This window comes from Bombina bombina, chromosome 6 (assembly GCF_027579735.1).
Source record: "Bombina bombina isolate aBomBom1 chromosome 6, aBomBom1.pri, whole genome shotgun sequence".
In the NCBI taxonomy this organism is placed as follows: domain Eukaryota; kingdom Metazoa; phylum Chordata; class Amphibia; order Anura; family Bombinatoridae; genus Bombina; species Bombina bombina.
Window position 1 is genome coordinate 807,891,107 of NC_069504.1, and position 25,457 is coordinate 807,916,563.

The window sequence follows — 25,457 nt, forward strand, 5'->3', positions numbered from 1 at the left end:
TCCAGAAGAGGCTCCAAAGTCTTCCTCCTATCCGGCAAGAAGAGGACATCCGGACCGGCAAACATCTTCTCCAAGCGGCATCTTCGATCTTCTTCCATCCGGAGCGAAGCGGCAGGATCCTGAAGACATCCAGCGCGGAACATCCATCCGGACCGACGACTGAACGACGAATGACTGTTCCTTTAAGGGACGTCATCCAAGATGGCGTCCCTCGAATTCCGATTGGCTGATAGGATTCTATCAGCCAATCGGAATTAAGGTAGGAATTTTCTGATTGGCTGATGGAATCAGCCAATCAGAATCAAGTTCAATCCGATTGGCTGATCCAATCAGCCAATCAGATTGAGCTCGCATTCTATTGGCTGTTCCGATCAGCCAATAGAATGCGAGCTCAATCTGATTGGCTGATTGGATCGGCCAATCGGATTGAACTAGATTCTGATTGGCTGATTCCATCCGCCAATCAGAAAATTCCTACCTTAATTCCGATTGGCTGATAGAATCCTATCAGCCAATCGGAATTCGAGGGACGCCATCTTGGATGACGTCCCTTAAAGGAACAGTCATTCGTCGTTCAGTCGTCGGTCCGGATGGATGTTCCACGCTGGATGTCTTCAGGATCCTGCCGCTTCGCTCCGGATGGAAGAAGATCGAAGATGCCGCTTGGAGAAGATGTTTGCCGGTCCGGATGTCCTCTTCTTGCCGGATAGGAGGAAGACTTTGGAGCCTCTTCTGGACCGGATTATGGATCGCCAACCCCCGCTTGGGTTGGATGAAGATGTTGGAGCCAGGACGGATCGGTGAACCTGGTATGGTGAAGACAAGGTAGGAAGATCTTCAGGGGCTTAGTGTTAGGTTTCTTTAAGGGGGTTTGGGTTAGATTAGGGGTATGTGGGTGGTGGGTTGTAATGTTGGGGGGGGGTATTGTATGTTTTTTTTTACAGGCAAAAGAGCTGAAATTCTTGGGGCATGCCCCGCAAAGGGCCCTGTTCAGGGCTGGTAAGGTAAAAGAGCTTGTAACTTTTTAAATTTAGAATAGGGTAGGGAATTTTTTATTTTGGGGGGCTTTGTTATTTTATTAGGGGGCTTAGAGTAGGTGTAATTAGTTTAAAATTGTTGTAATATTTTTCTTATGTTTGTAAATATTTTTTTATTTTCTGTAACTTAGTTCTTTTTTATTTTTTGTACTTTAGCTAGTTTATTTAATTGTATTTATTTGTAGGAATTGTGTTTAATTAATTTATTGATAGTGTAGTGTTAGGTTAATTGTAGGTAATTGTAGGTAGTTTATTTAATTATTTTATTGATAGGGTAGTGTTAGGTTTAATTATAACTTAGGTTAGGATTTATTTTACAGGTAAATTTGTTATTATTTTAACTAGGTAACTATTAAATAGTTCTTAACTATTTAATAGCTATTGTACCTGGTTAAAATAATTACAAAGTTGCCTGTAAAATAAATATTAATCCTAAAATAGCTATAATATAATTATAATTTATATTGTAGCTATATTAGGGTTTATTTTACAGGTAAGTATTTAGCTTTAAATAGAAATAAGTTATTTAATAAGAGTTAATTTATTTCGTTAGATAAATATTATATTTAACTTAGGGGGGTGTTAGTGTTAGGGTTAGACTTAGCTTTAGGGGTTAATCCATTTATTAGAATAGCGGTGAGCTCCGATCGGAAGATTAGGGGTTAATAATTGAAGTTAGGTGTCGGCGATGTTAGGGAGGGCAGATTAGGGGTTAATACTATTTATGATAGGGTTAGTGAGGCGGATTAGGGGTTAATAACTTTATTATAGTAGCGCTCAGGTCCGCTCGGCAGATTAGGGGTTAATAAGTGTAGGCAGGTGTCGACGACGTTGTGGGGGGCAGGTTAGGGGTTAATAAATATAATATAGGGGTCGGCGGTGTTAGGGGTAGCAGATTAGGGGTACATAGGGATAACGTAGGTGGCGGCGGTTTACGGAGCGGCAGATTAGGGGTTTAAAAAAATATGCAGGGGTCAGCGATAGCGGGGGCGGCAGATTAGGGGTTAATAAGTGTAAGGTTAGGGGTGTTTAGACTCGGGGTACATGTTAGAGTGTTAGGTGCAGACGTAGGAAGTGTTTCCCCATAGGAAACAATGGGGCTGCGTTAGGAGCTGAACGCTGCTTTTTTGCAGGTGTTAGGTTTTTTTTCAGCTCAAACAGCCCCATTGTTTCCTATGGGGGAATCGTGCACGAGCACGTTTTTGAGGCCGGCCGCGTCCGTAAGCAACTCTGGTATCGAGAGTTGCATTTGCGGTAAAAATGCTCTACGCTCCTTTTTTGGAGCCTAACGCAGCATTTGTTTGAACTCTCGATACCAGAGTTAATTTTATGGTGCGGCCAGAAAAAAGCCCGCGGAGCGTTAACAGCTCTTTTACCGCCGAACTCCAAATCTAGGCCATAATGATTAACAGTGGAATTGAGGTGTTACATTAATGTCACTAATTATTTTAACCAGGGAATAAGTACTTGGCTAAAATGTAACATTGTATGTATTTATTGTTTATTAAATACATTTCTGGACTTATTGTGAAGTATTGACATTGCTCTATTAAATGTATTTATAATGCACATCAATTGTGTGCTATTGCGTGACATTCAAATTGAATTTTTAAAGATGCGAATCTCCTGTTGCAAGATACGTTTCCCACGCAAGATTTCTGAAATGCGTAATTTCTGGTTATAATGGCCAGAACTTGTCTAATCTGTTTATAAATGTTAAACTACACGTTTGTTCATTATTAGTAAATAAACCTCAAGCTTGTATTTGTCTGAACTGCTCACATCTGTTATTGGGCAATGGCGTCTTTATTTTTAAAGGGACATTACAACAATTATTTTCTTAAAATGATCCTGAGAGAGAATACATTTTTATACTTTAAAATGAAACTATCAATTTAGATTAATCTTTAGATATCCTTAAAGGGACATAATACTCATATGCTAAATCACTTGAAACTGATGCAGTATAACTGTAAAAAGCTGACAGGAAAATATCACCTGAGCATCTCTATGTAAAAAAGGAAGATATTTTACCTCACAATTTCCTCAGCTCAGCGGAGTAAGTTCTGTGTAAAAAGTTATACTCAGCTGCTCCCAGCTGCAGGTAAAAAAAAAAAAATGAAGAAATGAACAGCAGCCAATCAGCATCAGCAGTGCTGAGGTCATGAACTATATTACTGTGATCTCATGAGATTTGACTTAACTCTCATGAGATTTCATTGTTACACTGAATAGGGAAATAACATTAGAGTGCACGAGGCTCATCCTTTCAGCTGTCCCGGGACTAGGGTTGCCACCCGTCCCTTAAAATACAGAACACTTATGAGTTACACATGCTGCAGGGTGTGCAGGGAGGAATATGAATAGTGCTGTCCAGAAACACAATACATGTTCCTCCCTGCACACCCTGCAGTATGTGTAACTCATAAGTGTCCACGAAAACATGGCTGAGGTGGCAACCCTACCCGGGACAGACATACTAATATGATGCTTAGAAATACTTTACAATGGAATGTGGCTACTGAGGAACTTTTGAGGTAAAATATCTTTCTTTTTTACATAGAGATGTTCAGGTGATATTTTCTAGTCAGCTTTTTACAGCTATGCTGCATCACTTTCAAGTGTTTAAACATTTGGGTATTATGGCCCTTTAACAGAAGAAATTGCAATGCACATGGTTGAGCCAATCACACAAGGCATCTCTGTGCATCAACCAATCTTCAGCTACTGAGCATATCTAGATATGTTTGTAAAGGAAATAATCCAAAAATAATGATTTAAAATAGATGATAGAATTAAATGTTAATAATTAAATTTTATTTATGATTCCAGAAAGAAACACTTTTAAATTACTGTCCCTTTCATGAGCTAATATGCAATCTTGAACTTGATCTAAATACATCTGTCTAAACATTGTAAATATGCATTGTTGGCCAGCCACAATTAAGTAGATATTTCCCAGTAATGCTTTGCTGATCATAAACCTATGCACCTCCCTTTCTAAAAATTAGTATAACATGAGAATCAAGCATAGTTGTATTACCTTCTGTATTGTTTGCCCCACTGTGAATGAAATATCTTCTAATGGCTGTATTTATACAGCTTTACCTTAAAGTGACGTTAAGCTATATGTTCTATACTGATTTAGATGGATAATACAATGTTAAAACAACGTCACATTTAGTTTTATTCTCTCATTAGTTTTTTTTCCATTTATATTCTTGACTGAAAACCTTATCTAGATAGGCTCTTTTGCTGCTGATTGTTGGTTGCACATATATGCCTTATGTCATTGTGTAACCCATGCGCATTGCTATTTCTTTAACAAAGGATATCTAAAGACTGGATATAATTAGATAACAATAGTACATTTAAATGGTGTTTAAATAAAATTTGTATTGTCTATAATTCACTAAATGAAATATTTTTGGAATGTCCCTTTAAGGACCAAACCATTAGGAATATGTGGAGTTAACATTGTATAAAGAAACTAAAGGGGAGTGAAAGTACATCTAGTTATGTGATATCTATCCAAGAGATAAGGAGAATAATTGCTATAAGTTATCTTTTGATCTATCTATACTTAAATGACCCTTCAAATGACTCCACTAGAACTGAAAAGTAATTAATATGGCATAGAATAATTAGCTTGGTCTAAATATGAAATTAACTTACTTTTCATTTACAGATAATTTCTAAGATATTACCTAAAAAGAATTAAAGATGAATAACCTATATTTATTGTAATAATGTTTTTGGATACCTAAGGAAAATCCCAGATATTATTATGTAAATCTAACATTCAACTACACTGTCACTTTAATGTAAGTTAAACACTTTCCTTTCTTAAAAGTGAAATGAACAAAGTTGTTTTGTATAATTTAGACTACATATCCTCGTCATAAACATTTTATGATTTTAACATCTATAAATCACACAATAAAAGCATAGATGTATTTAAGTCCAAATTAAATTGTTGAAAGATACTTGACTTTAACATTATCTGAACAAGCTGTGTTGATATTTTACATTTAATAAATTAACCAAAATTATTCTATTTTATATCAGGCATGTGCTTGTCAAATAGATGACTAACAGTCATGGGAGTAATATTTTGTTTACTTGTCAGATTGGATGGATATATTTCTTCTTATCTTACTGTGATAGAGATATGTCTCTAAGAATCTGTATTTTAACCCCTTAAGGACCAGCGACGTACCCTGTATGTCGCTGGCCTTATTTTGGGACTTGATTGTTTTATAGCGTGGTCTTGCCACCAGCGTTGAGACTGCTCTGTTCCACAAAGCCTGCTGGAGGGAGGGCATTAATAGCGTGTTCTTGCTAGACTTGTGCTATTATGTCCTGAAAAAACCCTTAACGACCAGTGACATACAGGGTACATTGTGGTCATTAAGGGGTTAATACAAAAAATAGAAGATATAGTATGAAAATAAATTTATTGACAAGAAAATAATTAAAATTTCTTTAAAAAAAATCATCACAAATGAAACTCTGAAAAAGAAAGAAAAATATTATAAACATTAGTTATTTCATGAACACATGTCTTAAAATATTCATTAAATAGAATAATTGTTAAATCATCTTGTGTCTATGCTCTAACATGTATTTTTTTGGTCTTGATAAAAAAAAAGGTTCAGACATGAAATCTATATCTATCCATAATTAGAAATACCATTATATTGTCTAATCAATCTTAGAATTAAACATTAGCATTTTAAATTAGACAAAATATTGCATATCACATTATAAAAATCTATTTATATTGTATGCTGAACATAATTGAATGTAATATTTCATGTCCCTTCAAATAATATACCTCTATATCAACTATAAAATGTATTCCTTTGTCTGATTGGTCAGAATGTGAGTCCTCTCTAGCACAAAGTAGGGGTAATGTATGTAAAATAAACATATTCTAATATAGGACATGTATCTATTCCTAATTCTTTTAACATTCTTCCTCCTGTGATTCTTAACTAGCATGCATTGTGCAAACTAACCTGGATGTATGGTCTTTGAAAGGCAATTATCTTCAAAATATCAGTTTATCTTCATTAGGTGTCTTATTTGTCATTTTCAAAATAGAGGATTGTGAAATACCATCTAAAAGAAAAATAATCTAAGTGTCTCAAATAGGATGCATCCACAGCCTTAATCCATAAAATTGTTGCCACTTACCATGTGAACGTGTCTTTGTATGGTTTTCAAGGTCAGCACATTTGAAAGACAATGCCAGACATGATCACACTGGTATTCATCACTTTCAATCTGGGATTCTTCACTTTCAGTCTGGGATACTTCACTTTCAGTCTGGGATACTTCACTTTCAGTCTTGAATTCTTCACTTTCAGTGTTGAATTCTTCACTTTCAGTCTTTAGATGAAGTAATCTCCCTAATGGCCGAAAAAGTGAAAATAAAAATATTAATAGAAGTGTGTGAATTAGTTCTGCACCCCCCCCATTTCTGAAACTATTTCTATCACTAGCTTACTAAGCATGTGTAGCATCTTGTGTTATGTTCTATCAATCAAGTGTGAAGATGAGTCATACATTGTGCAGACCTAACCTCTGATGTGTGACTTTGAATATGACTTTGAAGCATATAGTCTTGCTGAATATCCAAATTTCTGAATATCCAAATATCCCTTTCTGAATATCCAAATTTCTAGTAATGTGTAAACTAAATACTACTTTGTAAAATGTATGCCATATGATGGGTGATTGTGCCAAATTCCTGCCAGCCACAGTCCATACATTATTTATACTTACCAGCTGATGTCTTTAAAAACCAGGTGGCGAAGTCATTACAGGACCCAATGCCAGGAGCATCACCTATAATAATCCAAATAAATTTTTATAATCATTTCATGAACAATCCAAACATGTTTGCACAATTCTCTACTTCTCATTTCCCAAGAATTCACACATATTCGCAATACTCCTATCTAACTTCTATTATTTACCGTCTGAATTCGCAATACTCCTATCTAACTTCTATTATTTACCGTCTGAAGTGGCGGTTGATGATGTCTGCTCTGACATTGAGCCCCTCGTCCCGGAATGGCCCCTCTAGAACAGGGTCATCCTCCTCATCTTGGAGGAGGCCTTGTGGCGCCTGGACGGCCTGCAGCATCCCAGCCCACTGTGCAATGTTATGCAGGACACTGCAGGCTATAACGATCTTCGCCACCTTACTAGGGCTGTATCGGAGGGCTCCTCCAGACCTGTCCAAGCATCTTAGTCTCATTTAGAGGAGCCCAAACATCCTCTCCACTACAGCCCTAGTCTGCTTGTGCGCCCTATTATAGCGCTCCTGGGCCTCGTCGGTGGGGTTACGCAACGGCGTAATGAGCCAAGGCTGGCTCATGTAACCAGAATCACCTATAAATAATGAACATAACAAAATGACAAATATTAATAATTTATTTATAATTATTATATTAAAATACTTTTCATTTGTGTACACGAAAATCCCCTAAAATAAACATTTGCCTTAAAAAAGAATTGTATGTTTAAATCGCATTCTTTATCTGCACATTTAAGCTAAGACATGCTACATATCTGTTTTGTACTAAAACTAGACATTTGCGGAAAGAGACAATGACATGGTTAAATTGCACCCTAGAGCTGGCCATTTAAGCTAAGACATGCTACATATCTGTTTGGAGCTAAAACTAGACATTTGCAGAAAGAGACAATGACATGGTTAAATTGCATTCTCTATCTGCCCATTTAAGCCAAGACATGCTACATATGAGTATTTCGCATAAAGCAGACATTTGCTAAAATAAAAACAAAATGGTTAAATTGCATTCTCTATCTGGCCATTTAAGCTAAGACATGCTACATATCTGTTTGGAGCTAAAACTAGACATTTGCGGAAAGAGACAATGACATGGTTAAATTGCATTCTCTGTCTGGCCGTTTAAGCTAAGACATGCTACATATCTGTTTGGAGCAAAAACTAGACATTTGCGGAAAGAGACAATGACATGGTTAAATTGCATTCTCTGTCTGGCCGTTTAAGCTAAGACATGCTACATATCTGTTTGGAGCTAAAACTAGACATTTGCGGAAAGAGACAATGACATGGTTAAATTGCATTCTCTATCTGCCCATTTAAGCTAAGATGTGCTACATATCTGTTTGGAGCTAAAACTAGACATTTGCGGAAAGAGACAATGACATGGTTAAATTGCATTCTCTGTCTGGCCGTTTAAGCTAAGACATGCTACATATCTGTTTGGAGCTAAAACTAGACATTTGCGGAAAGAGACAATGACATGGTTAAATTGCATTCTCTATCTGCCCATTTAAGCTAAGACATGCTACATATCTGTTTGGAGCTAAAACTAGACATTTGCGGAAAGAGACAATGACATGGTTAAATTGCATTCTCTATCTGCCCATTTAAGCTAAGACGTTCTACATATCTGTTTGGAGCTAAAACTAGACATTTGCGGAAAGAGAAAATGACATGGTTAAATTGCATTCTCTATCTGATCATTTAAACTAAGACATGCTACATATGCGTATTTTGCATAAACCAGACATTTGCTAAAATAAAAACAAAATGGTTAAATTGCATTCTCTATCTGACCATTTAAGCTAAGACATGCTACATATCTGTTTGGAGCTAAAACTAGACATTTGCAGAAAGACAATTAAATGGTTAAATTGCATCCTATAGCTGCACATTTTGCACATTACACAAACACAACTGTTTTTTAAGACTACAGTGCCTATTGTCTAACTAATTAACCATGTTGTGCACAAATACTCACCAACGAGCCACCCAGGTGGAAACTCTCTGCCCTCAAACTGCCACCACAGGGACAACTGTCTGAGGATGCGGGCATCATGACAAGCCCCGCCGAAATTCGCACACACCTGCATAATCCGCATACGTGCGTCACAAACAAACTGCACGTTGAGACTATGGAAGTGTTTGCGATTTCGGAAGGGCTGGTCATGTACTGGAGCACGCAGCGCAATGTGGGTGCAATCTATTGCTTCCAAGACATTGGGCATTCGAGCAATAGCAAAGAGTTCCCTCTTCAGGCGCCTCCAATCACCATCATTCTGAGGGAATCCTATGTAACGCTTACTGACTCGTACCATGGCATCCAGAAAGTTGTCAAAAACCACAGAGAGAGTACCCTAAGCAAGCCCATGCATGTATCCCTCTCCAGATTGAAAACTCCCGGAGGCCAGGACGTGTATGCAACTTAGCATTTTGGTCATACCAGGGATTGCCGTTGCCATACGTCTACATGGCTCCATATGAGGTCTAAGAACATCGTAAAGGCCAATGAGCTGTTCGCGATTGAGCCTATACTTGTCATAAACCTCAAAGTCACTCATGTTGTCCAAGGTGGGCCTCACCCTGTGAACAGGAGGACCTCAAACCAAATGAGCCCTTTGTGTCTCTTGGAACCTAATTCTATTGAACGCTACTTGTGCAGCAGCACCAGCAGCATCTAACTGAGCATCATCCACATTTGCCAAGCTAAGCAGCACAAAGCCAAACAGCAGAGCAAACGCACAAGGAGTAACAAGGTATGCAAAAACACAAAAGCGATTTAATACAATGTCAATCACAAGGGACGCTTTGGCCATGTTGTTTGGGGGATTTATAGTGCAATTAGTCCAATTGTAGCGTGTTCGTAATGATTGCTGATTGTATTAACTTGTTTGTATGTGAGCGGCGCGAATGCTTTCAAAGTGGGCGTTTTTTTTTGGTGTTTGCTGAAATTTTGTTTTCCCCCAATGAATCTCAATGTGAAAGTGTAAAATGTAACATATACAGTGCACTTTCGTAATGTTTGTTCATATGCGTAATAAATACTTATTAAACGCGATGTTATAGTAAAAAGCACACGTCCACGCTAACATGAATGAAAGTGCATACTTGTGTATAATGGCATAGACATGGCATAGAATCTGATCGATCAATGTTGCTGCAATATTGTTTGTAAACGATAAAGTAACAGCTGACATCTATAATATTGTATATATATAAGTGATTGGCGAGATGTCAATATTTTACGCGTTCCTTTAAAATCGCAATAATAATGAAGATCTTCCAGCTGACATCTCTAGTATTGTATATATAAGTGATTGGCGAGATGTCAATATTTTACGCGTCCCATTAAAATCGCAATAATAATGAAGATCTTCCGGCTGACATCTCTAGTATTGTATATATAAGTGATTGGTGAGATGTCAATATTTTACGCGTCCCATTAAAATCGCAATAATAATGATGTTCCAAACTGTCGTTTACGTAGTATTGTAGTATGTATGTATGTAGTATTGTAGTATTGAGTGCTAAACTTCTGAAAGGGGCGGTACAGTCCTAAAGCTATAATGTGTATGGTTGAAGCTTCTAATGACGTCATCATATTAGCAACCTGCCTGTCTAGTTATAAAATCCTCATTCTGTTGTTGTATTTTACTACATTGTTATTGTGTGCTGATTAAAAATATAAATGTGTGCTTTGCTGTTGTTTGATGCGTTTTATGTACATATACGTATATATTGTTATTCTCTCCCACATATGCTGACTTATATAAAGCAGTATAGCATTGTTGTTCCTTCCCAAAATGTGACAGCTGTAATTTGTTCTAATGATGTTCTTATTGTACGTAATTCCTAATGGTATATTCTGAGTGAATCGTGATGTTAAAGGGACAGTAAAATCCCTATTTTATGTTTCATGATTCATAGAGAGAATCTAATGTGTTTTTTGGCCATAACATCAATGCACATGTATGAGTGAATGATAAAAGTAATGCATGTGCATCCATTAATGACCATGTGTTAAGCCTATGCAGATATGCTGTTCATGCAAGCATATGAGTTGAATAAATGAAATGCTATAATAGAGGTAAATGAGAGGTGTTTCCAATTGTCTACTGTTTGTGAATAATGAAATGTTCAAATTATTTTTCTGTCCATTTAGATATGATGTAATTTATTAAATATATTTCGTATTGTTGATGGTGATTTGTAGTTGATGTAATGTAAATTTGCATAACAATTTGATGTTGTAGTGAATTTCACACAAGTAAAAGCCATAACTCCATAGAGAAATAACCATTTCTTGATCTATTTGTCATAGCAGAACTAACGCAAGAAAGCATGAGTTAGTTTCACAATTTTAACGCTGGTATTATGAGTTTTCTTGTCTATGCTTTTTCCGTGCGTTAGGTAAATCTGGCTGTCGCGTGCACGAGCACGTCTTCTCCATAGAAGTCAATGGAGGATAAAAATGTGTGTAGAAATAAAATCCAAAACTTGTTTTGAGCGTAAAGTGAGTGACGTCATGGTTTTGTGTGAAAAAGTAGCTAAATAGTGTTAAATTCCTAATAAAAATATTATTTGTGTATGTAATGTGCTGTATATTGTTTGTATGTATCGATTAGTGTATGTATGTGATAATATTAGTATTTAGATGTAGCTATATGAGTGTATGTTTCCGTCTGTCTATGTAAGTCAATGGAGAATGGATTTCTGTGGCTTTTTTTTCAAACACCCAAGATCTCGTAACTTTGATCCATTCTATTTTGACCTGAAAATATGAAATCTTAAAAATAAATATAGTGTAGTGTTTGTATGAGTGTAAGTGTAGTTTGTGTAATGTTTTTTTTGTGATCCGTGGAAGTTTTTTTATTCGCGGTATATGCTTACTACTGGGTCTGGGTTGACGTTAATGATTTCAGCGGAGACGGATATTTTTGTGACGTTAGGGAAACTCGTAATACCAGCGGGCGTTAAAAAGCAGCGTTAGGACCAGCTTATGCTGCTTTTTAAGCCTAACGCCAAACTCGTAATCTAGCCGTATATGTGTAATAATAAGTTTAAAAGTTTAAAAAAATAAGTTTAAAACTTCAAAATAATTTATTAGACAGAGGGCTCTATTTATCATTCTTTTTTTTTTTTTTTAAAGTTTTTTTATTGAGGTAAAAGTTATGGCATACACAATGGGCTGTACAGCATTATACAATTGCGCTCCAAGAGTGCTTATAACAAGGTACATCTTATGAATCGCATAATCAGAATGGAAAAAGAGAAACACATATATTATGAACCATAACTGTTAACACAAAAACGCAAAACCCAGGGTGCACATCATAAGTACATAGATAATGAGCAATATCTTCTCAGTAAAGTAAACATTTGCTGTAAAGGATAAAACAATTTAAGAAGGTACATGCCAGTAAAAAAGAGCTAAGCCCTCAATTCCTTGTAGGAGGCCTCTTTTGGACCTTGCATCTTGTAGAACAATAACATTTACAGAGAGCTATCTGGGTTAGAGGAGACCACATATGGATCTCATTAATGAGACTTCAGATTTTTTTTATTATTTTGCTGTGATAAGGACAGTGTGGTTCTCAGCAAAGCAAGTTTCATTCCATATGAATGATATGATAAAAGGGAACCCAAGCAAACCTAATACTATGAATATGAAACAAGGTCAACGTTATACTGCATTGCAAGGGATAGTGATAAAAACAATGATTAAGTTGCGGCATAGACAAGATGAGGAATAAAAGTTTTGAAGGTGCGGCATAGACGAGATTAGCCGCTCATTTAACCCTCCTAAACTAGGAGGTATATTGAGGTAGGGGGGAGGAGGTGGTAGTTTGAAGGTAAGAATCTAAATATGTAAACAAAGCACTAGGTCTGTGTGAAGGGTTTCGAGGGCGCATAGATTGCTACAGGATAACTAGAAACAGGTTAATTATATAGTGGGTCAATGCAATATCCTGCATAAAGAAGCTGAAGAATCTTAAAGTATTAGCTTCGACAATAGATACATAAACAATTGACAGTGTGGTAAAACTATGGGAAATGCAGGACCAGCCTGCGATAGTAAGCATGCGGAATGCGTGGGTGGAAGGCTACATATAGCAGTATAAAGGTTCTAATGGGGAGCAAAAGTCTGGAACTACTTGCAGGGATTTATGCATATGTCTAATAAAGAATATTAGTATTCCCCATCTAACTAATTAGTCTCTTTTCCATAGATACTGTCTATGCCATCCATGGGAATATAAATGAAGGGCCTTAGGAATCTCGGCCGCCGACACCCAAGCCTGAGGGGCATTCACAATGGAAGGGGACAGCATAGCACATTTTGTTTCAATCCTCAGGGCCAACCAGCTGTATAGGGTGTGCAAAGAAGTGTAAATATAAATATGTATATAAAATCTATAGGCGGTCAGCTGGATCCTAACTAACAGCCGTCATATGATACCTATGTGTTATAGACGGGGCATGATAAAAACTAATGTCTAACACTTCAATAACAGGAACACATCTAAAAGTCTTTTCAAACCTAACTTGTAGATACAGTCATCAACATTATAAGGTAAGAGGCCTTCCTTTCACCCATCAGGTTAGAATGCTGTAAGATTGTAAAAAACTTGTAACCCTTCTATTTTTGTACGGGGATGCACACATGCCTATTGCACAAATCAATTCAAAAGAGAAAAGACACATTGGATCAATAGCATGCTGCAGGTAACTATAATGCAAAAGGGATAAAGTAGTTATAACTATGGTAATGCAGTTTAGTCACTCTTGCTATAGTAAAGCTCATTTATCAGTAACATTGCACTCACAATATCTGCTCAAATGATATCACGCAAGACCAAAAGTACATCATTTACATCTGTGCTCACAGCCAGCCCATCATTACCATATAACATTTAGCTAGATTGGTTCATATTTATAGTATAAACATTTCTGAAACGTGATATAGGACTAAAAGTAATAAACAATCATACATATGGGTTATGTTAAGCGCCCAAAAACAGACACAATGAGCAACACAAATAGAAGAAGAGACCATGTTATAACTAAGGTATGGGCAAACAGCAATATGGGAAAAATGTAATGAAGGGGAGTCTAGGCATAACAATTAGCCCAAGAAGGCAGTCAGCAAAACTACTTTAATATATTTAGACAAACATTAACTTTTGAAAAACATTTATATCATGGGAGAACTGCCAAATAAACCTATTGAGCTAACCATAACCATTAATTTTTAAAGAAAATAGCGTGTCCATGTCCTGGGGCAGGTTTCAATGGGAATCCAAACTTAGTAGGCAGTCAGAGAGAAAAGGTCCCTAGTGGAGCTGCCGAGTTTATTGAAGGTTCAGCAGGAGTTCCATGTTCAACTCAGCAACAATCACAAAGCCCAGTATAAGGGAGATAGAAAAAACAAAAAGGTTCACTTGAAATAAACCTTACCACCACCCGTAAAGCCTGGTAGAAAGCACATCCCATTTCAATCTAATGTCTGACTTCCAGGATGGTACTCTGAGCATAGGGTCAATAGCCTTCATGGGGTTTTAACGTCTCTTAAGGGAAGATAAAGTATGTGGCTCCATGTATGCCCCACTTTCACGCCAGGGTGTAAAAATAGAGTCCCTTGTATTTAAAACGTTTAACCTATTCCCTTTCGGTTAGTAGTGGGAACCATAGCGCTGCTGGAGGGAGGAGGGCGCTAAAGCTGTATTTTGAGAGGTATCTCTGCGCAGACAAACGGGAAAGGCACAGGCAAACACACCTGTATTCTTGTGGTGCTGATATTGATAGTCAGTAGTATGCTGCTAAGAGGCGGTAGAAAATTCCCCTGTAGCACCCGGTATTTACCTGTCACGGGCCATCTTCTCCTGTCACGGGCCATCTTCTCCGGTCCTAGATCTGTGTCGGGAGAGTCCAGGTTTGTTGCAGTTTCTTGGGGTGGGTCAACAGCATCGGTAATGGCGTTCTGACAAACCCTCTGTAAGATAGGCTCAGCGAGGTCAGGTTGTTGTCGGAATTGATTGTCGCCATTTCTGCTAGGAGCTGCATACAGCTTATCAGTCAAACTGGCATGATGGTTTTCCAGCAGGCGTCTCATTACTTCTAGGAAATAGAACGAAGTCTCCATAATTCAGGCTGAGTCAAAAACCCTAAGGAGAAGTAGGTTTGCAGCTTTCTTAGAGACCTGCTGCAAATAGAATGTAGCGTCTCCAAGATGGCGGCTCTCTCTCCCAGCTCTGTAATATAAGGCAGTGACGGCTAACTGGAGCAGACTCTCCGGGTCCCCAAAAGTTTATAAGTGTATAACACCAGTTCATAGGTCTATCCACAAATATACTGGATACAAAAAAGTTTCTTTCATGTAATTGGCGAGAGTCCATGAGCTAGTGACGTATGGGATATGCAATCCTACCAGGAGGGGCAAAGTTTCCCAAACCTCAAAATGCCTATAAATACACCCCTCACCACACCCACAATTCAGTTTTACAAACTTTGCCTCCCATGGAGGTGGTGAAGTAAGTTTGTGCTAAGATTTCTACGTTGATATGTGCTTCTAAGCATTTTTTGAAGCCCGATTCCTCTCAGAGTACAGTGAATGTCAGAGGGATGTGAAAGGAGTATCACCTATTGAAAGCAATGGTTTTCCTCACGGGAGATCTATTTCATAGGTTCTCTGTTATCGGTCGTAGAGATTCATCTCCTACCTCCCTTTTCAGATCGACAATATACTCTCATATACCATTACCTCTACTGATAACTGTTTCAGTACTGGTTTGGCTATCTGCTATATGTGGATGGGTGTCTTTTGGTAAGTATGTTGTTATTACTTAAGACACCTTAGCTATGGTTTTGGCACTTTATGCATTAATATAAAGTTCTAAATATATGTATTGTACTTATATTTGCCATGAGTCAGGTTCATGTATTTCCTTTTGCAGACTGTCAGTTTCATATTTGGGGAAAAAACATATTTAGGAAATATTTTTCTTACCTGGGGTTTAGTATTTTTTTCAATTGACTGCTTTTTTCTTTCAAATTTTGCGGGCAAAATTAGGCCCGCGGGTGCACAAAATGCCAACGTTTATTGTGTCATTTTTGGCGCGGAAATTTTTTTGGTGCGAAGGTACGCCCGATGACGAAATTTTGTCATTTCCGGCGTAGTTGTTGACGCTGAGTTCTTTGCACAAGGTTGCGTTGTTAGTTACGCGAGTGTGTCATTTCCGGATGTTGTTAGCACCAAAAAAAATTCAGTTACGTTGTGCGTCATACTTGGCGCCAAATAATTTCATTATTTAAATCCCCATTCCTATATGCTTCTTGCCTTTTTTCTATATCAGAGGGTTTGCATTTTTTCCCCATTCCTGAAACTGCCATATAAGGAAATTGATAATTTTGCTTTATATGTTGTTTTTTCTCTTACGTTTTGCAAGATGTCTCAAACTGATCCTGTCTCAGAAGTATCTGTTGGAACTCTGCTGCCTGATATCAGTTCTACCAAAGCTAAGTGCATTTGTTGTAAACTTGTGGAGATTATATTTCCGGCTGTGGTTTGTAATAGTTGTCATGATAAACTTTTACATGCAGATAATGTGTCCATCAGTAATAGTACATTGCCTGTTGCTGTTCCTTCAACATCTAATGTACACGATATACCTGTGAATTTAAAATAATTTATTGCTGATTCTATTCATAAGGCTTTGTCTGCCATTCCGCCTTCTAATAAACGTAAAAGGTCTTTTAAAACTTCTCATAAGGTTGATGAAATTTCAAATGTCCGGCAACATACTGAATTATCCTCCTCTTATGAGGAGCTATCTGATTCAGAAGATCCTTCCTCAGATATTGACACTGACAAATCTAGTCTACTTATTTATTTAAAATGGAGTATATTCGTTCTTTGTTAAAAGAAGTGTTGATTACATTGGATATTGAGGTGTCTAGTCCTCTTGATATTAAAACAAGTAAAGGTTTAAATTCTGTTTTTAAACCTCCTGTGGTTACTCCAGAGGTTTTTCCAGTTCCTGATGCTATTTCTGATATGATCTCTAAGGAATGGAATAGGCCTGGTACTTCTTTTATTCCTTCTTCAAGGTTTAAAAAATTGTATCAATTACCAGCAGTTACAATAGAGTTTTGGAAAAAGATCCCCAAAGTTGATGGGGCTATTTCAACTCTTGCTAAACGTTCCACTATTCCTATGGAAGATAGTACTTCTTTTAAAGATCCTTTAGATAGGAAACATGAATCTTATCTAAGGAAAGCCTATTTATATTCAGGTCATCTTCTCAGGCCTGCAATTTCTTTGGCTGATGTTGCAGCTGCATCAACTTTTTGGTTGAAAAATTTAGCGCAATAAAAATTGGATTCTGATTTGTCTAGCATTGTTTGCTTACTGCAACATGCTAATCATTTTATTTGTGATGCCATTTTTAATATCATCAACATTGATGTTAGATCTATGTTTTTAGCTATTTTATCTAGAAGAGCTTTGTGGCTTAAATCTTGGAATGCTGATATGAAGTCCAGATTGCTATCTCTTTCTTTTCAAGGTAATACGTTATTTGGTTCTTAGTTGGATTTGATTATTTCAACTGTCACTAGGGGGAAAGGGAGTTTTTTTGCCTCAGGATAAAAGACCTAAGGGTAAATCTAAAGCTTCTAACTGTTTTTGTTCCTTTCGACAAAATAAGGAACAAAAACATAATTTATGCTTACCTGATAAATTTATTTCTCTTGTAGTGTATCCAGTCCACGGATCATCCATTACTTATGGGATATTAACTCCTCCCCAACAGGAAGTGCAAGAGGATTCACCCAGCAGAGCTGCTATATAGCTCCTCCCCTAACTGCCATTACCAGTCATTCGACCGAAAACATGCAGAGAAAGGAAAACCATAGGTTGCAGTGGTGACTGTAGTTTAATGGAAAAATTACCTGCCTTAAAGTGACAGGGCGGGCCGTGGACTGGATACACTACAAGAGAAATAAATTTATCAGGTAAGCATAAATTATGTTTTCTCTTGTTAAGTGTATCCAGTCCACGGATCATCCATTACTTATGGGATACCAATACCAAAGCTAAAGTACACGGATGACGGGAGGGACAGGCAGGCTCTTTATACGGAAGGAACCACTGCCTGAAGAACCTTTCTCCCAAAAACAGCCTCCGAAGAAACAAAAGTGTCAAATTTGTAAAATTTGGAAAAAGTATGAAGAGAAGACCAAGTTGCAGCCTTGCAAATCTGTTCAACAGAAGCCTCATTCTTAAAGGCCCAAGTGGAAGCCACAGCTCTAGTAGAATGTGCTGTAATTCTTTCAGGAGGCTGCTGTCCAGCAGTCTCATAGGCTAACTGTATTATGCTACGAAGCCAAAAGGAGAGAGAGGTAGCCGAAGCTTTTTGACCTCTCCTCTGACCAGAATAAACGACAAACAGGGAAGACGTTTGTCGAAAATCCTTAGTTGCCTGTAGATAAAATTTCAGGGCACGGACTACATCTAGATTGTGTAGCAGACGTTCCTTTTTCGAAGAAGGATTAGGACGCAAAGATGGAACCACAATCTCTTGATTGATATTCCTGTTAGTGACCACCTTAGGTAGGAACCCAGGTTTAGTACGCAGAACTACCTTGTCTGAATGAAAAATCAGATAAGGAGAATCACAATGTAAGGCAGATAACTCAGAGACTCTTCGAGACGAGGAAATCGCCATTAAAAACAGAACTTTCCAAGATAACAACTTGATATCAATGGAATGAAGGGGTTCAAACGGAACCCCCTGTAAAACATTAAGAACTAAGTTCAAACTCCATGGTGGAGCAACAGTTTTAAACACAGGCTTGATCCTAGCTAAAGCCTGACAAAAAGCTTGAACGTCCGGAACTTCTGACAGACGTTTGTGTAAAAGAATGGACAGAGCTGAAATCTGTCCCTTTAAGGAACTAGCGGATAAACCCTTTTCTAAACCTTCTTGTAGAAAAGACAATATCCTCGGAATCCTAACCTTACTCCATAAGTAACTCTTGGATTCGCACCAATATAAGTATTTGTGCCATATCTTATGGTAAATCTTTCTGGTAACAGGCTTCCTAGCCTGTATTAAGGTATCAATAACTGACTCAGAAAAACCACGTTTTGATAAAATCAAGCGTTCAATTTCCAAGCAGTCAGCTTCAGAGAAATTAGATTTTGATGTTTGAAGGGACCCTGGATCAGAAGGTCCTGTTTCAGAGGTAGCGACCAAGGTGGACAGGATGACATGTCCACTAGATCTGCATACCAAGTCCTGCGTGGCCATGCAGGCGCTATTAGAATCACTGATGCTCTCTCCTGTTTGATTCTGGCAATCAATCGAGGAAGCATCGGGAAGGGTGGAAACACATAAGCCATCCCGAAGGTCCAAGGTGCTGTCAAAGCATCTATCAGAACCGCTCCCGGATCCCTGGATCTGGACCCGTAACGAGGAAACTTGGCATTCTGTCGAGACGCCATGAGATCTATCTCTGGTTTGCCCCAACGTCGAAGTATTTGGGCAAAGACCTCCAGATGAAGTTCCCACTCCCCCGGATGAAAAGTCTGACGACTTAAGAAATCCGCCTCCCAGTTCTCCACTCCCGGGATGTGGATTGCTGACAGGTGGCAAGAGTGAGACTCTGCCCAGCGAATTATCTTTGATACTTCCATCATTGCTAGGGAGCTTCTTGTCCCTCCCTGATGGTTGATGTAAGCTACAGTCGTGATGTTGTCCGACTGAAACCTGATGAACCCCCGAGTTGTTAACTGGGGCCAAGCCAGAAGGGCATTGAGAACTGCTCTCAATTCCAGAATGTTTATTGGTAGGAGACTCTCCTCCTGATTCCATTGTCCCTGAGCCTTCAGAGAATTCCAGACAGCGCCCCAACCTAGTAGGCTGGCGTCTGTTGTTACAATTGTCCAGTCCGGCCTGCTGAATGGCATCCCCCTGGACAGATGTGGCCGAGAAAGCCACCATAGAAGAGAATTTCTGGTCTCTTGATCCAGATTCAGAGTAGGGGACAAGTCTGAGTAATCCCCATTCCACTGACTTAGCATGCACAATTGCAGCGGTCTGAGATGTAGGCGTGCAAAGGGTACTATGTCCATTGCTGCTACCATTAAGCCGATCACCTCCATGCATTGAGCTACTGACGGGTGTTGAATGGAATGAAGGACACGGCATGCATTTTGAAGTTTTGTTAACCTGTCTTCTGTCAGGTAAATCTTCATTTCTACAGAATCTATAAGAGTCCCCAAGAAGGGAACTCTTGTGAGTGGAAAGAGAGAACTCTTCTTTTCGTTCACCTTCCATCCATGCGACCTTAGAAATGCCAGTACTAACTCTGTATGAGACTTGGCAGTTTGAAAGCTTGAAGCTTGTATCAGAATGTCGTCTAGGTACGGAGCTACCGCAATTCCTCGCGGTCTTAGTACCGCCAGAAGAGCACCCAGAACCTTTGTGAAGATTCTCGGAGCCGTAGCCAATCCGAATGGAAGAGCTACAAACTGGTAATGCCTGTCTAGAAAGGCAAACCTTAGATACCGGTAATGATCTTTGTGAATCGGTATGTGAAGGTAAGCATCCTTTAAATCCACTGTGGTCATGTACTGACCCTTTTGGATCATGGGTAAAATTGTCCGAATAGTTTCCATTTTGAACGATGGAACTCTTAGGAATTTGTTTAGGATCTTTAAATCCAAGATTGGCCTGAAAGTTCCCTCTTTTTTGGGAACCACAAACAGATTTGAGTAAAACCCTTGTCCTTGTTCCGACCGCGGAACCGGATGGATCACTCCCATTAATAAAAGATCTTGTATGCAGCGTAGAAACGCCTCTTTCTTTATTTGGTTTGTTGACAACCTTGACAGATGAAATCTCCCTCTTGGGGGAGAGAATTTGAAGTCTAGAAGGTATCCCTGAGATATGATCTCTAACGCCCAGGGATCCTGGACATCTCTTGCCCAAGCCTGGGCGAAGAGAGAAAGTCTGCCCCCACTAGATCCGTTCCCGGATCGGGGGCCCTCGATTCATGCTGTCTTAGGGGCAGCAGCAGGTTTCCTGGCCTGCTTGCCCTTGTTCCAGGACTGGTTAGGTCTCCAGCCTTGTCTGTAGCGAGCAACAGCTCCTTCCTGTTTTGGTGCAGAGGAAGTTGATGCTGCTCCTGCTTTGAAATTACGAAAGGAACGAAAATTAGACTGTCTAGCCTTAGGTTTGGCTCTGTCTTGAGGCAGGGCATGGCCTTTACCTCCTGTAATGTCAGCGATAATTTCTTTCAACCCGGGCCCGAATAAGGTCTGCCCTTTGAAAGGTATATTAAGCAATTTAGATTTAGAAGTAACGTCAGCTGACCTGGATTTTAGCCACAGTGCTCTGCGTGCCACTTTGGCTTTAGCACATATAGCACAGATATCTTCCTCTGAATCAGACATGTTTAACACACTAGCAAATAAACTAGCAACTTGGAAATACTTTTCAAGTAATTTACTATAATATGAAAACGTACTGTGCCTATAAGAAGCACAGAAAAAGTTATGACAGTTGAAAATTAATAAACTGAAAAGTTATAGCATCAAATCTTTGTAAAAAACACAATTTTAGCAAAGGATTGCTCCCATTAGCAAAGGATAACTAACCCTGATAGCAGAAAAAAAAAAAAAAAAAAAAAATACAGAAATAAACGTTTTTTTATCACAGTCAACTACAATCTCACAGCTCTGCTGTGAGTGATTACCTCCCTCAAAACAAGTTTTGAAGACCCCTGAGTTCTGTAGAGATGAACCGGATCATGCAGGGAAGACAATAAACTTCTGACTGAATTTTTTGATGCGTAGCAAAAGCGCCAAAAAAGGCCCCTCCCCCTCACACATAACAGTGAGAGAGATCAGTAAACTGTCATAAATTAAATAAAACGACTGCCAAGTGGAAAAAAATAGTGCCCAAAACATTTTTTCACCCAGTACCTCAGAAAATTAAACGATTTTACATGCCAGCAAAAAACGTTTAACATTAATAAATTGAATGTTATTAAAAAGCCTGTTGCTAGTCCCTGCAAATTAGGCTAAAGTTTTATGCATACAGTATAATTCCAGTGAAGTGCCATTCCCCAGAATACTGAAGTGTAAAATATACATACATGACAGCCTGATACCAGTTGCTGCTACTGCATTTAAGGCTGAGTTTACATTATATCGGTATGGCAGAATTTTCTCATCAATTCCATTGTCAGAAAATAATAAGCTGCTACATACCTCTTTGCAGATTAATCTGCCCGCTGTCCCCTGATCTGAAGTTTACCTCTCCTCAGATGGCCGAGAAACAGCAATATGATCTTAACTACTCCGGCTAAAATCATAGAAAAACTCAGGTAGATTCTTCTTCAAATTCTACCAGAGAAGGAATAACACACTCCGGTGCTATTATAAAATAACAAACTTTTGATTGAAGGTATGAAACTAAGTATAATCACCACAGTCCTCTCACACATCCTATCTATTCGTTGGGTGCAAGAGAATGACTGGGAATGGCAGTTAGGGGAGGAGCTATATAGCAGCTCTGCTGGGTGAATCCTCTTGCACTTCCTGTTGGGGAGGAGTTAATATCCCATAAGTAATGGATGATCCGTGGACTGGATACACTTAACAAGAGAAAACCTAATCCTTTCCCCAAGGAATCTGTTTCCAATTGGAAACCTTCCTCAAATTGGAATAAATCCAAGCCATTTAAGAAACCAAAGCCAGCCCCTAAGTCTGCATGAAGGTGCGGCCCTCATTCAAGCTCAACTGGTAGGGGGCAGATTAAGATTTTTCAAGGATGTTTGGATAAATTCTGTCCAAAATGAATGAATTCAGAGTATTGTCTCTCAGGGGTTCCGAATAGGATTCAGAGTAAGACCACCTGTGAGAAGATTTTTTTCTCTCACGCATATCAGCAAATCCAGTAAAAGCTCAGGCTTTCATGAAGTGTGTTTCAGACCTGGAGATTTTAGGGGTAATCATGCCAGTTCCGTTTCAGGAACAGGGTCTGGGGTTTTATTCAAATCTATTCATTGTCCCAAAGAAGGAAAATTCATTCAGACCAGTTCTGGATCTGAAAATTTTGAATCGTAACAGTACCAACTTTCAAAATGGTGACTATAAGGACTATTCTGCCTTTTGTTCAGCAAGGACACTATATGTCCACAATAGACTTGCAGGATGCATACCTTCATATTCCGATTCCTCCAGATCATTATCATTTTCTGAGATTCTCTTTTCTAGACAAGCATTACCAATTTGTCGCTCTTCCATTTGGCCTAGCAACAGCTCCAAGAATCTTTTCAAAGGTTCTCGGTGCCCTACTCTCTGTAACCAGAGAGCGGGGTATTGTGGTGTTTCATTATTTGGACGATATCTTGGTACTAGCTCAGTCTTTACATTCTGCATAATCTCACATGAATCAACTAGTGTTGTTTCTTCAAAAACATGGTTGGAGGATCAATTTACCAAAGAGTTTCTTGATTCCTCAGGCAAGGGTCACCTTTTTAGGCTTCCAGATAGATTAATTGTCCATAACTCTGTCTCTAACATACAAGAGATGTTTAAAAGGCCTCATGACTGCAGCATCGGACGCGATCCCCTTTGCTCGTTTTCACATGAAACCTCTCCAGCTTTGTATGCTGAACCAATGGTGCAGGGATTATACAAATATATCACAATTAATTTCCTTAAATCCCACTGTTTGACTCTCTCTGACTTGGTGGTTAGATCACCATCGTTTAGTTCAAGGGGCTTCTTTTGTTCGGCCAACCTGGACTGTGATCACAACAGATGCAAGTCTTTCAGGTTGGGGAGCTGTTTGGGGATCTCTGACAGCACAAGGGGTTTGCAAATCTCAAGAGGCGAGATTACCAATCAATATTTTGGAACTCCGTGCAATTTTCAGAGCTCTTCAGATTTGGCCTCTGTTGAAGAGAGAACCGTTCATTTGTTTTCAGACAGACAATATCACAACTGTGGCATATGTCAATCATCAGGGTGGGACTAACAGTCCCCAAGCTATGAAAGAAGTATCTCGGTTACTTGCTTGGCAGAATGCAGCTCCTGTCTAATTTCTGCGGTTCATATCCCAGGTTTAGACAATTGGGAGGTGGATTATCTTAGCGGTCAGACTTTACATCCGGGGGAGTGGTCCCTCCATCCAGATGTTTTTTCTCAAATTGTTCAGATGTGGGGTCTTCCAGAAATAGATCTGATGGCCTCTCATCTAAACAAGAAACTTCCCAGGTACCTGTCCAGGTCCCAAGATCCTCAGACGGAAGCAGTGGATGTGTTGACACTTCCGTGGTGTTATCAACCTGCTTATATTTTCCCGCCTCTAGTTCTTCTTCCAAGGGTGATCTCCAAAATCATCATGGAACAATTGTTTGTGCTGCTGGTGGCTCCAGCATGGCCTCACAGGTTTTGGTATGTGGATCTTTTTCGATGTCCTGTTGCCAACCTTGGCCACTTCCATTAAGGCCAGACCTGCTGTCTCAAGGTCCGTTTTTCCATCAGGATCTCAAATCATTAAATTTGAAGTTATGGAAATTGAATGCCTAGTGCTTAGTCATAGTGGTTTCTCTGACTCAGTGATTAATACGATGCTTCAAGCTCGTAAATCTGTTTCTAGAAAGATTTACTATTGAGTTTGGAAAATTTATATTTCATTCTTCTCATAAATTCTCTTGGCATTCTTTCAGAATTCCTAGAATTTTAGAGTTCCTTCAGGATGGTTTAGATAAGGGTTTGTCTGCAAGTTCCTTGAAGGGACAAATCTCTGCTCTTTCTGTTTTATTTCACAGAAAGATTGCTAAACTTCCTGATATTCATTGTTTTGTAAAGGCTTTGGTTCATATCAAGCCTGTCATTAAATCAATCTCTCTACCTTGGAGTCTTAATTTGGTTTTGAAGGCTTTACAGGCTCCTCCTTTTGAGCCTATGGATTCTTTGGACATTAAATTACTTTCTTGGAAAGTGTTGTTCCTTTTGGCCATCTCTTCTGCTAGAAGAGTTTCTGAATTATCTGCTCTTTCTTGTGAATCTCCTTTTCTGATTTTTCATCAGGATAAGGCGGTTTTACAGACTTCATTTAAATTCTTACCTAAGGTTGTGAATTCTAACAACATGAATAGAGAAATTGTTGTCCTTTCCTTGTGTCCTAATCCTAAGAATTCTTTGGAGAAATCCTTACATTCTTTGGATGTGGTGAGAGCTTTGGAATATTATATTGAAGCTACTAAAGATTTCAGGAAGACTTCTAGTCTATTTGTTATATTTTCTGGTTTTAGGAAAGGCCAGAAGGTTTCTGCTGTTTCCTTGGCTTTGTGGTTAAAGCTTTTGATTCTTCAAGCTTATTTGGAGTTGGGTCAAAACCCGCCTCAGAGAATTACAGCTCATTCTACTAGATCAGTCTCCACTTCATGGGCTTTTAAGAATGAAGCTTCAGTTGATCAGATTTGCAAAGCAGCAACTTGGTCTACTTTGCATACATTTACTAAATTCTACCGTTTTGATGTATTTTCTTCTTCAGAAGCAGTTTTTGGTAGAAAAG